The sequence below is a fragment of the Tenrec ecaudatus genome, chromosome 5, assembly GCF_050624435.1.
Source record: "Tenrec ecaudatus isolate mTenEca1 chromosome 5, mTenEca1.hap1, whole genome shotgun sequence".
NCBI classification, from domain to species: Eukaryota; Metazoa; Chordata; class Mammalia; order Afrosoricida; family Tenrecidae; genus Tenrec; species Tenrec ecaudatus.
In genome coordinates this window covers 41,087,710-41,104,670 of record NC_134534.1, presented here as the reverse complement: position 1 = coordinate 41,104,670, position 16,961 = coordinate 41,087,710, and the positions used below count along the sequence as shown (strand labels likewise).

General features: G+C 44.7%; 1 protein-coding gene across 4 annotated transcripts in view; it reads left to right on the top strand.

Moving 5' to 3' along the window:
- CPQ (carboxypeptidase Q) overlaps positions 1-16,961 on the top strand; it is a 558,535-nt gene that overhangs the window by 316,400 nt on the left and 225,174 nt on the right. The gene's annotated exons all lie outside the window — the stretch shown is intronic.

The following is a 16,961-nucleotide window of genomic DNA, read 5'->3' as shown; positions in this document are numbered from 1 at the left end:
GTTCATGTTTGACAACATAGAGTATTTGACTTTGGATTTCTGGCCATCTAAATAGAAAGATGTTTTCTAAGTCTGCTCAGCATTGGAATTGGTCCAGAGCCCATATTTATAACACAGTAACTACGACAACTCACTCTTCCCTAAGAGGTTCAACCCCTCGGACTTTCCCAGCAGTCTGTTTTACAAGATGACATCAGTGGAGGGCTTGGGGGTGAAAAATCAAACAACTTTGGATGATAGAATGTTTTTTTGCAAACACAGCCTATAAAACTTTTTGTTCAGCAGCATGTGATTCAGACAGTGGGAACGCATCAGAAAACAAGGATTAAATCTCTCATTTGTTTCTGTTTTTTCTTCTGGAAAGAGCTGGACTGCCATGAATTCCATGTGGTCAGACTACTGACCTGGGGCGGAGACAATCCAGGCTTTGCCCGCTCCTCGAGACTGTGTGAAGAGCCCTGGTGATGTGGTGGTTACGAGTTGAGCCGCTAAGTGCAGGGTCAGCAGTTGGAAACCACCAGCCACTCTGTGGGAGAAAGACAGGGTTTCTACTCCTGTAAAGAGTCACAGGCTTGGAAATCCACAAGGATAGCACTATAGGGAGGCTGTGAGTCAGCATCCCCCTGGCTTGATGGCAGCGAGTGGGATCACGCTCTATAGTGTGGCTTTGTTTGTTTTGTTTGAAAATACTAAAAACCTATAACAACTTTTACATCATTATGTTCCTCCACTTGAAAGGCTTTAAAATATTTTATCTTTTTCTCTAGTAGAGGATGGTGTTATCTATCTGTAGGAAGGTTAGACTAATTCGAAGACCGAATTTCCTCTCACATGGTTCCTTTAAGCAGGTCATAAAAAGAAAAGCGAGTTTCTCTACATGTGAGGATACACAACCGGTTTTGATCAGGCCACGGTGGGGTACCCTGTGTGATGGAAAGGACTTGGGATCAAAGGACCCAAAGTTGTGTCCGCAGCATCCACCAGGGTTTGGGAGGCTAGAATATTTCACGAGGTTAGCATATCTTTGAAAATGAAATAGTGGCCAGCAACTTAAACCAGTTTGCTGTGAAACCACTTGCTGACAAGTCAACTCTGCGTCATGGTGACCCTGCGTCTGTTATAGTATGACTGTGCTCCAGAAGACGTTCAGTGACTGATTCTTTAGAAATAGATGCGATGTCCAAGCCTTTCACCCAACGTGCCTCTGCGTGAACAAAAACCTTTAACTTTTCTGTTACTGCTTCGTGTTTTAGCCATTTGCACCCCCAGGGAACTTCCAAAGGAACCCGACTGGCATTGGGACACTAATTGCAGTGTCATCAGTTGGAAACCACCAGTCCCCACCAAGAGAGAAAAATGAGGCTTTCTTCTCCTGTACATATTCACAGCCTCCGGGGGGGAAAAAAAATCCAAACTCACTGCCATCAAGTTGACACTGACCCTCTAGGATGGGGCAGAACTCCCCATTGGTTTCCCAGACATTAACTGTTTATGGGAGTAGAAAGCAGGTCGTTTGAACTGCTGACTTTGTGGTTAGCAGTCTAATATAGTTGAGGTCCTTATCACTGACCCCTCCACTAAGTTACATTCTGTGTGCATTAGTGGGAATGAGTGTCCTGCAGGGTCCCAGCTGCCTCTACCACGACAGCCACGCTAGTCCTTCCTGAGAGCGGAGAACGAGCTGCAGCTGTTTTAACCACATCTCCGCGGGGTCCTCGCCATTGGGTCTTGAAGCCACCTTATCCAGGGCTTGTTGCCATTGTTAGGTGCCATGGAGTCATTTCCACCTCATAGTGACCCAGTGCACAACAGAACAAAACGCCATCTGGGCCTGGGCCATGCCCGCAATTGTTGCTATGTTTGAGCCCATTGCTGCAGCCACTGTGCCACTCCACCTTGGCTAGGGATTCCCTCATGCTTGTGCTGCCTCTCCTCCCCACCCCACCCCCCATGCTTGACCCAGCATGCTGCCCTTCTCCAGGGACTGATCCCTCCTGATAAGCTGTTCAAAGGAGGTGGAAAGAAGTCTCATCATCCTTGCCTTGAGGAGCATTCTGGTCGTACCCACCCCCCTCCCATCCCGTGGTGAGAGATCTGTTTAATCTTTGCCAACACCACAGCCAGGGGGCAGCTACCTTGATAAGGACTTTTTAGGCAGCTCCTCCCTGGCCTCTTGGTGGCATGGCACCCACTTAACTAGCTGGCCTTTTCATTCTCTCTCCTTTGTCTTTCATACTGTCCTCTCTGGATTTGTTTGTATGCCAACTCTTTGCAAATGGCAATTCTAATCTGGAGGTAATGCATTCACTTGCAGATGTGAAGGTCACGGATAAAGAAATAAAAGGAAGCAGTGTAACATGGAAGTAGAATCCTCACAGGTTAGCCCCTTAAGCACATAGTCTGAATTTTTAGTGAGTGTTGCCTTATTAATGTGCTTGTCCCCCACTAGCTCACGAAACCCCTCCTTCCAACTCTACAAAGACATAGCTCTTTCACCAGTGTGACATGACTGGATTCTAGAACCTGACCAAAGGAAACAATTTATTCTCCTTTCATTTATTTTTTTCTCTCTCCTTCAAATACAATTATTTTCCCTGAGTCCAGTTGTTATCTTCTTTTATCCATTGTGCCTAGAAATATACTCTTGTTTATCCAATTGATACAAACACGCATGCATTTATTGAGTGTCCGTAATGTGCAAACATCTTTTCTCCGGCCAAGCTAGGAAAATAAGGAACAATTAGATGCGGTAAAAATGAGAAAGGAAAACCTTATGGAATAGCCTCAAGGCTGTGCAACTCAGGGAAGGGAAGCATGGGATGCTTATCCACTGACTCCTGCCCTCGATTGATTGCAAGCTATCCTGGGAGCATTCCATTTCTGCCATTTTCGGGATGCTCTCCCAGCATGCTTTGCAAGATCTAGTGCTAGAGAAAGCCTCCGGTAGAAAACATTGCAAAGTCATAGGTTTTGCTTATCAAGGTTGCCGGTGGGTGAACTCAGAGCCAAGCCTAGAGGCTGAGGGGTAGGGCACCTCGAGGATTGGCCTCAACTTCAGTGATCACACCAATGGCCTTAGCTGGAAATGCATGTGAATTTTCCATGTTTAAGTTTACCAGAATGAGCATTTATTCTAGTTCATGTAAATACACACATTGCTGTGTTTAAAATTGGACTTAGTCATTTCCCCAAAATATATAGCTTCCCTTTTCTCTACAACCTCTTTTCAGCAGATTTTTGTAGACAGGAAAATTATTGTAATTGATAGCACCACAGCAATTCCTCTGTGCTGACATCTGATTTATTGTCTGTCATTTGAATATTTTGTAAATCTTGTGCAATGATTTTTAAAAATCTAGGAATGATTACATCCATGTGTATACTTCTTCCAATGGCTAATGCAGTTGGCTTTTTCACACTCCCTAATTATGGTGTTAGTAAGCAGACAGTGTAAATGGAAGGTGGGAGAGAAATATTTGGTTCAACCCATGTTTCACAAAAAGGGGAGATATATTATCTATATCTATATTATATAGATATAAATATAATCAAATTAGATACTATGATTGGTTATTCAGTGTGTGGCTTGGTGGATTTAATTATCATGTACTGTTGAATTGACGGGTGGCAGTGGTAGTAGTGGATTGATAAGGCATCCTGGTGGCACAGTGGTTCAAGTGTTCTTAACTGAAAAGCCAGTGGTTTGAACTTATCAGCCACACAGTGGAGGAAATGTTGCTGTTGTTGTTAGGTACCATTGAATCAGTTCTGATCCACAGTGACCCTCTGTAGAATAGAATGAGGTGCCGCCCAGTCCTGCACCAGCCTCACATTTGTGTCTATTCGTGAGCTCATTTTCGCGACCACTGTGTCAAGCCATGTTATTGATGGCCTTCCTCTTTCTTGCTGCCCCTCACCTTTTCCAAGCACGAGTTCCTTTTCCAGGGAGTGATCTCTCCTGATAACATCCCCATAGAATGTAAGACGCGGTCTCGCCATCTTGCCTTTAAGGAGGACTCTGGACCCACTTCTTCCAAGATAGCTTGGTTTGTCCTTTGAGCAGCCCAGGGTACTTTCAAACTTCATCATTCTCCCTTAATTCAATGTCCAACTTTCATAAATATATGAAGCAATTGGGGGAGAATATGAGGGAGAATATTGCTGCTTTGGAAATCCTATGAGGGAGTTCTACTTTATCAACTCAACTTTGATTTTATGGTGGGGGTGGGGGTGTTGGAATCATAGAATTGATCAGGGAAAAAATTGATCAGATCAATAGGTCTACTCAAAGCCATCTAACAATAACAACACTGAATTGATTAAAATATAAACTTTTGTGGCTTAATATTCTCATGGGCCCAAGTCTGAATGTCATCTACTTTGCATCCATTAAAAAAAAACAACCAAAATTCATGAACCCTTTATATTCAACTCAACCTCATTGGTTTTCATAACACAAGCCCCCCACCCTTTAATTTAAAATTTCCTCTCTATGTTCATTGGACTGATGGCAAATGTAAGTGGAGATTAGTTTTGGAAACTACATTAGTAAGTGGAAACCAACATGGAAATTATTTATTGAACGAATAAAAGAAACCCACTTGAAATTTATCTCTAAGAATACATCCTTCTGAAATGTAGCAAATCTGAGTGAATGAAGATTTTCTTCGGGTACATTTGTGGATGTTCCATCGTATATTCCCACCAAGCTGGGTAGACGTCTTCCTTAAGCACGTACCAGGCTACATTTGGAAGGCCCCTCTCTTCTCTCCATGTAGCCAAGCTGTAAGATGGAGGTAAGAAGTTCTTCTTTTTGAATGAAGCAGCCTCCATGTCTTACAGTTCTGTCTTCTTACATTCAACTGTCATTAGAATCACTTGAGGAGCTATTAAAACTCTTTATGCCCAAACTGTACCACATAGTAGAGAGTTTCTGGGGGGTGGGATTGAAATTTAGGGACTTTAGAAGGTTTTCAGGGGCTCTCTATTCACTCAATATTGAGAACCACTGTTCTCCCTGTATGCGGCTGTTCCCTTTCTGTGAAAAGCCAAGATGGAACCTCTTACTGACAGTTGCAGCTGACCTTGTATTTTGGTTCAAGGTACTTTGAAGAACAACTCTCCTAACCACCATTCCAAGTCTGAGATACCTGTAACTCCCTGGTGGTCCAGCTGGAATGCCTCCAGTGACATGGAATGTATCTGCCAGAGCAGGCACGTTTGGCCCTGAGCAGTTTAGACCCAAGTCTATCTCTTTGATCCTGTGTCTACCACTTTGGAGGAAAACAAAGAAAACTGGCTCAGTCATCAGGCATCAAAGAACAAAAAATCATACCATTGAGGGCTCATCTCCCCGATAATGATCGCTGAAGACAAATGGGTGCATAAGCAAATGTGGTAAAGAAAGCTGATGGTGCCCAGCTTTCAAAAGATATAGCATCTGGGGTTTTAAAGACTTGAAGATAAACAGGCTGCCATCTAGCTCAGAAGCAACAAAGCCAACATGGAAGAAGCACACCAGCCTATGTGATCTTGAGGTGTCAAAGGGACGAGGTATCAGGCATCAAAGAACCAAAAATCATATTCTGAATGAGGGGGAGTATGGGGTGAGAACCCAAAGCCTATCTGTAGGCAACTGGACATCCCCTTATGGAAGGGTTACGGGGAACAGATGAGCCAGTCAGGGTGCAATGTAGCAACGATGAAACATACAACTTTCCTCTAGTTCCTAATTGCCCCCCACCCCCACTATCATAATCCCAATTCTACCTTACAAATATGGCTAGATCAGAGAATGTACACTGGTACAGATAGGAACTGGAAACACAGGGAATCCAGGATGGATGATCCCTTCAGGACCAGTGGTGAGAGTGGCGATACTGGGAGGGTGGAAGGAGGGTGGGGTAGAAATGGGGAACCAATTACAGGGATCTACATATAACCTCCTCCCTAGGGGATGGACAACAGAAAAGTGGGTGAAGGGAGACATAGGGTAGTGTAAGATATGACAAAAAATAATTTATAAATTATCAAGGGTTCATGTGGGAGCGGGGCGGGTGTCGGAATGAGGAGCTGATGCCAAGGGCTTACGGTGAGAGCAAATGTTTTGAGAATGATGAGGGTAACGAGTGTACTAATGTGCTTTATACAATCGATGTATGTATGGATTGTGGTAAGAGATGTATGAGCCCCCAATAAAATGATTTTTAAAAAAAGAGAGAAAACTGAAAAATCTTCCCAAGAAGTTTCTAAAATATTTGAAGACCACATCAATTAAGTCAGTGAAATTTGTAGCATGCATGCTAGGTGTTGGGCCCTGGGCTACCTCATTGGAAATCAAAGCAGAGCTTTCTCAGAAGATTTATGAGTCAATCCTCATTTCTGTAAATAAATCCTGGACTTCTTTTTTGTAATCGACCACATGGCTTTACATAAAAGATTATCATAGGTTAGAAGAGTAAACGAGCAGAGGACTAGCATGCACGGCGTTTAGGAAGCAGAGTGAAGCTGGGTAAACTGGGGAAATGATTTTGTGAGGAAGGTGGTAGACTCTTCCCTGGAGGGTTTGAACATGATTGCCATGTCATGCCATTTATCCACTGTCTTGGGGGCCCAGGGCAAGGCTGAGGTCAATGGTGAGTCATTTTCAGCCTCCAAATGAGACAGCCCTGGGGAAGCCAGGGTGCATGATTAAGATGCTTGTTTGGGTTTCTGATGCATTTTGTGGAGGGGACGAATAAACAAAGTTGCTTCCTGCACATTAGTCCCCTCCATGCCGGAAGCCCAGTGAAGTCCTCGGGGAAAATCTGGGTCCAGGGTGCTTGGCTGTGCCGGTTCCCTAAAGTTGACGGTTTTGTTGAGAAACAAAGTGTTTTAAGGGAAGGGCTGGGTCACCTAGCTCCCCCAGCCTCATTCGAGAAGCGCAATAGCTGGTTGCTGAGGATCACGACTGGACCAGCAGGGTCCACGTGGCTGTGGGCTTGAGGGGCTGCGTCCATAGACCTCGGATCCAGGGTGCACCTTGGGGAAGTGTAAGGAGGTGGTCCTGCTAACAGTGGGGATGAAAATGCCTAAGAAGAAGGGAGCCCGAAGGAATGTTGAGAACTTTACACAGACACTCCAGATGCTAAGGACTCCTGCGAAGAAGAACACAGCTCATTTTCACAGACCTAGAAAGGCGTCAGGACGCATTTTATGCTCCCGAGTCAAGCTAGCCAAGACCCTTCTCCTCACCCTTCTTAGAAGCCCGTGTCTCCCTTTCCTCACGTGCAGGCAGGCCCAATACAGCAGCACTTCCTGGTAGTCCATCAGTGTGGGCCTCTCTGTACTCTGGTGACTAATGGCAGCGTCTTCCCCCTCCAGGCCACGGTTCGTCCGAGGCACACACTAAGCCAGGAGCTTGTCCGCCCACCCTGGTTCCAGCTGGAGTCTGCAAGGTGGGGCAAGCAAGTCCTGTTCAGCTCAAGTTCATTGTGGTGTTTTACAACCAGCCCATTAGTCCAGTCATTTTACAGGTTGATTGAACCCATCTCTTACACTCAAGAAGCATTTTTCTAATATCATAAGATGGGGCTGAGGGGGTGCTCAGGATGGGGATGTGTGTTTTTGATTGTAAACCCTGGGGCATTTACACACTAATAACCTTCCTCCTCTGTGCTTTGCAAAAGAATGTAAAGCAAAGCAATTAAATTAAATGCAGTTAACATTGGCATGGTAATATACATCAAATGTCAGGAAATTCAATATTAAGGGGCTAACGTTCCATTCTTATGAGCTGTCTGTCTAGTATCTGTCCACTTAGCATTAAGAATAGACCAACAATTAGGCCCTGGAACAAATGAAGGGGTTGCATGAGGAAGAGGGAGAGGCTGAGAGAGCTGTTGACCTTGGGTTGAGCAGCAGCGGGGCAGCCTTATGCTCTGTGGGTGCAGCATGTTGTCCAGGCGCTCGTCTTTTTGATGGGTGCATGCCTTTTAATCAGGTTCCCCTGCCCATGATGTTCTGAGCAGACAAACATGATTAAATCGTTTACCGCTATGCTCAACGGCTCCAGAAGAGAAAGCAAACAACCTATGTGTTTAGACTGCACCAGGCCGGCTGGGCTCAGCCCAGCTGCCAGACCCTCCACCCCTTGCTGGCTCTCAGTGAAAAACGGGAGGTGGCTGCCCTTTGTTCAACCACTAAAAGCTGTGTGCAGGATGGGCTTCCGAAACTCAGACCCCGATGACGGCTCCAGGTCTGAGGGTGGCAAACCAGAAGAAGCAATTTGTTTGGATTTGGGTCTGATTTTAATCTAAGGAGTCAGGGTCCTGGAGGCTTCCTGCTGAGTCAGAAAACAAACAGAACCCACGCTCTGCAGCTCCTGTGGCCTTGGAGGGAGGATGCATTGTTTTAAACCTGTATTTTTAGGGTAATGATTTCCCAAGGAGAAGATGGTCTTCACTTCTGTATTAGGCTGGGTTGGCGAGAGAAACAAACCCAATGATAGTCATATACGTATAAGAAGGCGCTTTATATAAAGAAGTACTTGTTTCTCAAAAACCAACGCATCCCAGTTCAGATCAAGCCCATAAGTCCAACAGTACTCCATAAGTCTCATACCAGTCCATAAATCCCTCTTCAGACTCACACAACCACATGCAATGATGCAGAATGCAGGAAGATCATAGGCCGGTGGGTGCAGAGTCTTGTGGATCCAATGGCGGTGGAAGCATCACAGGACTCCACATGGTGTCAACAGGGAGGTGAAGGCAAAGAAAGAGGAGGTTCCCAGGATCCTTCCTATGAGAAGACCATGTCCACAAGGAGGCACCATCAGGCTGTGATCTGATTGACAGGTTAGACTCCACATGGAATGATGCATATCTTCTTACAGGTGCCATATTGGCACAAGAAACCTATCACACCTTCCAACTTCATTTCTGCCCACGACTGTCTAGTAAACTGTTAGCAGGCATTGATATGAAGAGCTTGTGCCCATTTCAGAATGATGGAAGATTGTTCTCATTTAAATGAGTGATAGTTTAAAGCCTACTCTTATTGGGAGGGAGCTGTTGGGGAAGAGGACCAAAACTCTAGAGAGAACCTTCAAAAGAGAAGGAATAAAGTGTGTAACATGTTGTATCGGCCTAATGAGAGAGGCTCTTTAAGGGGAAACCCACTGGACTAGAGAAAGATAAGATGACACGCTCTGATTGGATATGTGATTTTAGCAAAGCTATACTTTACAGGAGCCCTAGTGCCATCACGGTCAGTGGTTCAAACCCACTCTGCAGGAGAAACTGTGACAATTTGCTTCTACCAAGAATATAGCCAAGTCTGTTGTTGAGTTGAATCCTACTTATTGTGTCCATATTGGTAAGAGTGGAGGTGCCCCCATAGGGTGAGTTTTCAAGGCTGTAACCTGTATGCAAGCAGACTGCCTCAGCTTTCCACCATGGAGCAGCAAGTGGGTTCCAATTGCTGATCTCTTGGTTAACAGTCAAGTGCTTACCCACAGCACCCCTGGAGCTCCCTGTACACGTTACAGCTTTGGAAAGGGTATGGGACAGATCGACATTCCACTGTATCCTGCCTGTAGAGTCGGTAAGAGTTGGAATTAAGCCAATGGCAATGGCCTTTGTTTCTGTGATGCTCCTGACTCTTCACCTTTAAGAGATTTATGAGATGAAGGGAGAGTTTACATCTTCCTGGCTTGATGCTTTCCCAAAAGAAGTTTCTCAGTTCCCATGCTGAAGCACTGAAACCAGTCCCTTCTTATGTTACTCTCCTGTGGCTTAATTTCAGAAATCCATGTGCATGTTCTTGTAGGTCTCCCCACTGCCCCTCCCCCCACCCAGAAACTCCAGGTAGAAGCATGGCATCTAACCAGTTCTGAATGAATGGTTATAAATGGTCTCTTAAGCATTCTTACCTTTGTATCTATCCATCCTTACACTGGAATTGGATTTGGTAATGTACTTTCTTATTCTTTAAAAAAAATCCATTCTATTGGAAGCTAATATAGATATCATACCATTCCATAGTATAATCACATCAAGCAGTATTGTACAATTGCTACCACAGTCAGTTTCAAAACAATTTTTCCTTCTTGAATCCTTGATATCAGTTCCCCTCTACTTCCGCCTCATATTACCCCTCTAGGAAACATTATTCTACTTGTTTTCTCTACTTTCTTGATAGTCTCTTATTTTCCAGAGTGTGCATACATACATCCAATGAGTTATACCTCGGGATACAATTGCTAAGTTTTGCTTCTATCCAAAAGCATCGAGTGAAGAATGTGGATGGAGAATTTAGTATATTTGTGTCTCAGAGTATCTTGGTAGGCAAAAGGTTGTTGTTTTCTTTTTATGGTAATTTGTTGTGCCTTGTACACAGCCTTTGTGTGTGCTGAGAACTCAAGGGGAGCTGTGTTCAGGTCAAAGCTTGGGGTGAGGCACATCCAGAAACACTTCCAGCTGGAGCAGCCCAAATCCAAGTTCCTCTCCAAACTCCCTGTTAGGAGGTCAGGACGGAAGCACACACTTCTTGAGATATATCCAGAAACCATAGGAGTATCTATGACAACAGAAGTGAACAAGAAAATTAAGTGTTCTCTTCTCCTTTTAAGATCCCTCAACTTCACGTGACCCTGAGATCAAGGAGCCACATCCATGTAAAGTCTCAGAGAACAGAGGGACTTGGGGTCCTTTTCACCCACAGCAGATGAGGAACTGAAGCCCCAGGGAAGAAGAAGAGTCAAGAGGACCATTGCATGTTCGTTTTCATAGGGAGACCTTTTTAGAGAGACTGAAATGTCAGACCTGTTTGTTTTTGCAAAAGTTGTTTAGAATCACGAACTTAACTCACTTCCCAACTCCCCTGTGGAATGATGGCCACAACAGCTGTTTCTGCCTCTTTTAAAAAAAAGATCCCTTTATTGGGGGCTTTTACGGCTCTGATAGCAACTCATATATCAATTGTATCAAGCATATTTGTACATATGTTGCCATCATTATTTTCTAAGCATTTACCTTCAATTGGAGCCCTTGGTAGAAGTTCCTCTTTTTACCCTCCCTCCCCTCTCCCACTCTCGTGACCCCTTGATAAATTATAAATTATGATTAATTTCATATCTTACACCAACCGCTGTCTCCCTTCCCCCATGGTTTCTTCCTGTCTCCTCTCCGCAGCACCTTCCCCCTATCCTTCTAGGATTGCTACTGCATTTCTGTTCCCAAGGGATTTATCTAGCCTGGATTCTGTGTGTCCTTAGCTCTTATCTGTACTAGTGTACATGCTCCAGCATAGCCCACAGTGAAAGGCAGCATTGGGGTCATGATAGTGGGGGGTGAGGAAGACGCAAGGAACCAGAGGAATATTGTATGTTTCATTGGTGCTATACTTCACTCTAGTTGACTCATCCCTTCCTTGCAATCCTCCTGTGAGGGGAAATCAATAAGGAGAATGTAGAGATTCTGGGTGTGTTGGAGCAACAGCAATATAGCTGAGAGGAATTACTAAGAGGCAGAAGAATGGCGAGTACGATGGTGCGACAACAGGAAGGTAAAAGGAAACAGAGAAAAGATCTAGGAAGCAAAGTTATGGATAGAGGTACAAACACAGGTGTGCACTCATGTAAACATATTAAATCACGAAAATAGAGGTATTGGTCTATGTACATATATTTACATGGCAATACATTGAGGAAGTGGACGTACTTTGGGTCTCTGCTCAAGCCCTCCCTCAATGCAAGAACTCTTTGTTCTAACAACCTGGCATTCTGTGATGATTACCCTCCCGGTATGATCGCTGAAGACAAAGTGGGTGCACAAGTAAATGTGGTAACGAAAAGTGATGGTGCAACGCTATCAAAATATAGAGCATCTGGGGTCTTAAAGTTTAAAAAGTGGCCAGCAAGTATAGAAGCAATAAACCCACATGGAAGAAGAACACTAGTCTGTGTGATCATGAGGTGTCTATAGGATCAGATAACAGGCATCAGAAGACCTAAAACAACCAACCAAGCAAACAGATGAACAAAAAACATGTTGAGAACGAGGGGGTCGGAGCAGAGAGCCAAAACCCATCTCTTTCTGACTTTGGGTTCTTTCGTTGGCTATTCCAAAATAGACATCAATGTCCACCCCACTCCCACCCCATCAAACTTTATTTTCTAAAAGTTCTATCCCTGACAGTAGAGAGGGTACTCTTTGGAGAGTTCTAGTTTTGAACCAAAAATCCTGGAGGAATAATGTGCATGCATCTGTGATTCGATGGAAAGTGTTCATTGCCATCCTGCTTCTCCCAGTGCAGACTGTTGAATGCCACAATCAGCCCTACTCCAGTCCTGGTCCCACCACCAGCCATGCCATTGAAATGCTGGAGAGGGAACGAAGAGATAGGACTGGAGAGAGTTATATCTGGCCAGACTCCAAGATGAGAAAAGACTTTTGATTAGTATATCTTATATAAATGGATTTACACACATTTATGTAGAACTTTGATGTCTATTGAGTTGGTCAGCATTGTCAGAAGTATGTTTGCTTGACCCAAACAAAGGCAGGTTAGAAGTGCACATTAGTGTGTGTGGTGCAGTGAGTTCCTTGCTTTGGCCCTTCTAGCCCTGGTCTTTGTAACACGCAGATAGGCGTGTTTTCCTCTTCCTGCTGGGTCTGGATAAGGCAGGAGTGGAGAATGTCCGGTCTGGGAGACCTATAAGCCTGCGAAGACATCAACAGCACCCACCTCACGAAAGAGAAGCTGTTTCAGCCAGCACATTAGGGGGTCAATTAATGAAATGTCTGACCAGTGTGGCCCTCGAACAATGGTATAAATATTGAAATGGTCCTTGGCAGAAATAAATGGTTCTTCAACCCCCCCCCCCCGAGTAAGAGAAGATGGAGGAAGATTTTAATAGGGTTATATGTTTCATTTGTGAGTGCTTGTTAACAAGGTTCATTGTGATTACAAAAGCTTGAAACTCTAATATGGGAATTGGTCAATTTTGCCATCTTGGCGGATATAAAATGAATCACCTCAGAAGCATGAAGCTGGGACTCTTAACCACCATTGAAACAGAAGAGCCAGGAGCACAGCATGTCCTTTGCACCCTATGATTCCTGTGAAATGAGCCTCGTCAATCCAAGAGATGGAGAGCTGTGACACCGGAGCAGGGGTGGAGGAAGAGCAGCAGTAGAACCAGGAGTCAGAGCACAAGAGTCCCCAGCACAGAGAGCAAGTGCCTTCTAGTAGATGTACCACAGAGTGTGCTGCCTCCATGTGCTTCCTTTGAGGATCTAGGTTGGCTGATCCACACCTGCTAAAGCTGATTGCCTTCAGGCTGGACTCGTGGCGGAGTGACATGCTTTGGGGCATTTATTGGCAGTGCTAAAAGAGCTTTGTAACATTACCTGAGCAGGGCAGTGACCAAAGGGGTCTCTTGGCTGAGAAGCTCGGGATCAGAGAGACGTGGTCCTGACACTATATCCTGAGCATTTTTGAACCTGAATTGCAACCTGTTACCTTTCTTAATAAACTCCATCCTTGTGAGTATGGTCCATGAGTTCTGTGGGATCATTGTAGGGAATTCCAGCCCAGCAGAAAATCAGAGAGCAGAGTGCCTCAGGAGGGACAGCTGGTGTCTGAGTTGGTAGAGAAGGTTGGAGGATGGAGGCATCATAGGACAAGCCGTATGGGTCATAGTCTTGGGTTGATGATGAGTTTGACTTTCGGACTCTATTTTGAAGTCGGAGAGATCAGACACCACTCCTATGCCCTGTGTTTACACTGTGCAAGGTCTTATAAACTTCCTTTGCATCAGCTACCTTGACTGGTGGACCTTAGGGATGTGCTGAACATCCAGGCCTTGGGAATGAAAGGAAACACTTGTCGGTGATTATATACACACCGAAGACCACATTCGCCTTTCATCGGAAATGCATGCTCTTCTCCTCTTCCCCGCAGCAGATCAGGAGCAGCAGAGATCATCTTAATTACTTCACCTTACAGAGCATGCCAGGGACCAAGGCTATTGTTCACTCAAGTTCAGCAAAGCAAGTCTGATCCTTTCATGCCATAACCGCAAGACAGAGCCAACAAATTTTGGTTTCGACTTCCTTTGTTTTTTTGCTTTTTGTTAACTTTTCTGTCGTACTCCCCAAATGATGAGTTGGTCTCTTAATTATCTAAAGTTTGCGCAAAAATGACATTTTGGTCCTATAGTTTTAGGGTGGCTCGGGAGAATTTCCCTGCTGTGTCTACAACCTCACTGATTGCTTTCACTATAGTTTTGCTCTCCCTTTGCCCCCGTTTCTTTGAGCAACGTGGAACATCACGCTCCTGGGTCCTGTACAGCTCCTGCGATCGCCCAGGCTGTGTGTGCACCTTGACCTTCAGAAAAGGGGTAGGCAGAGCAGGATCATACATAACAGGTTCTCAGACTTAGCCTGCTTTTGTACGACCTCCTGTTCTTTAGAGCCCTTACCTTGAGAACCTATAATCATCCCATAGCTGACCTAGTTGAGCCCCAGGACTACCAGGGCAGGGACTCGGGTGTCTTTAATTTTAGGACTACTGCTTTTCCCTCCTCTATACATCCCACTTCTCCCAATGCTAAGAAAGAGTTCTGAGGGCAGAGTTGCTCTAAGTAGAGTGTGTTTCTTTTGAGAGAGCCAGGAGAAGACAAGGCACCTGCTTGCTTCATGATATGGGTCCTTGTCTGATACCTTGTATGATATTTAGGGATCTATGTGGGCTCCTTCCCTCTAGCCAATCACTAAACTCCCCGGAGGAAACTTGAGGCACTCTATCCTGGATTGTCTATGCAGCAACCTCTACCTTGCCCTAATAGTTCTTATTTCTTTTACGATTTTTAAACATATTTTTTAAAACACAGAAAAATGTTAACATGTATACATCCACTATACATGAATTGAACAGATATTGATGTAATTACATCTGCTTTCAATTTCTCCCCAGTAAAGACAGAAAACAAGAGTAGGTTGGGGACTGTGGTGGGAAGAAGATATGAGAAGCAAGGACAGAAGGACGGCAGGATGGCAGCAAGGAAGGGAGGGCGAGGGGCAAAAGAAAGGAAGGAAACAGAAATAAAGGACAAACTGAAGTTCTCCCTGCTTTTTCTGATCCCTCTTCTTTCTTCCCATAGAAGCCACTACTTGAGTTTTTATGGTTTTTATTGTATATGCATATTTTCATAAACAATATGTGTATTGATTTTTATGTTAAAACTTTTATAAAGCAGGATCTTAATTGATGCATCCTTTTGCCACTTGCCTCAACATTGTCATTCTTGCATTTAAACACTGACCCATGTTGGTGTATCTCGCTTTCACACTCGGCCCTCAAGATGATTCTGACTCATCGCGACCCTTTAGGGCAGGGTAGAACTGCCCCGGGCTTCGGAGACTGTCACTTTTCATGTGAGCAGGAAGCATCTCTTCCTCCCACAAGGCAGATAGCAGTTTTGAACTGCTGACCTTGTGGTTAGTAGCCCCACGAGTAACCACTGTGCCATCTAGCCCTATTTCATTTATTCAACTCTATGAAACAATCGCAATGTACCAAACAGCACTGTTTCTCTGCATAGTGCTCCACTGCACAAAACTCATTAGGACTTTCCCTAAACTCTTCACCGTGGGCCCCGACTTTCCTTTACAATCGCAAATTACCTGTTCCTGCTCTCCCCCGCCCACCCTACCCCCAGTTCTGCTTTTCAAAAGAATCACTAGATCATGTGGGAATTAGTGTGTGTTTTGACCCCAGTGAGTATGCATCGTCTCCGAAGCCGCCCCTTCAAGGTTCATTTGAGATGCCCGATTGTGTTTCTGCACCAGGGCCTTCCAAGCACCAGGGAGCATCCTGGATTTAAAGTCGGCAGGCAATAAAGACTTGCTTGAAGACTATCTGCCTGCATGAAAGGAGGTGGCTATAGAATAAGATTGTCATGCTACAATCCTGAATGTGTCTAAGAGGACATTAAGGCCTTTGCTGTAAACAGCCCCGCAACTCTCCTGAGACTGCTGGTTTCTTCCTGGTTGGTGTAATTGCCACAATAGATGTTCATCATCCCCCGCCACCCCCCAGAACTTAGACTCCCTCTGCATGGCTCAATGAGGACGAATGGATGTTTGCAAAGAGCCGCCAAAGGCTCTTGCTGTGGGGTAGTGGTGATTTAAAAGACCTGGCAGATGTTACACTTTCTTGCTATCTGTCTCGTGGAAGTGGCTCTGATTTGGTTTTGACTAGGTCCCAGCAAGCTCATGAGCATCAGAGTAGGGCCTAATATATAGGCCAGCAAGTAGGAGACAATAAGTGTTGGTGAGTACGGAGGTCAGCTTGTTTTATTTTACCTCAAGGTGGATGTAACCTCCGGTACAGACTAGATGTGGGGGCCAGTGGGAGATAGAAAGTAGCTCGTTACCATAAGCAAAGCCTTTGTCCTGATTTAGTCAATAATTTATGAGGAAACTTAGTAAGGCATTAGCCTTGCCCTCAATTTCCTTCTAATTTAACTGATGCTTTATAGCTAGTAGATAAAAGTGAAAATAGGGTGAGGAAGCACAGGCTGGTTTATGGGGGTATTCTGGATGGACACTAATTTCGGCCGACTCAAGTGGTTAGCAAAGCCTTTGGGGGGAAGTGATCTCATCTCTAAAATGGATAGAATCACCACTTGTGTGGGTTGAGGGGATTTAAGATAATTCTTTTAGCTTGCCTGCTGTTTGCTAAGTAATAGCAGAGATGATAATGTAGTGTCGGTGGTGGTAGTGGTGGTGATGGTGCTAGAGTAAAAAAAAAAAAGACTTTGTAACTAAACTGTCCAAGTTTCAGGTTCTAGTTCTTCCTATTCTTGGCACCATGATCTTTGGGACATTTCCTTGACCTCTCTGTGCTTCACCTGTAAAATGGGACCATTGATGTGTACATTCAGGATAACTGCAATGACTACATAAAACGGT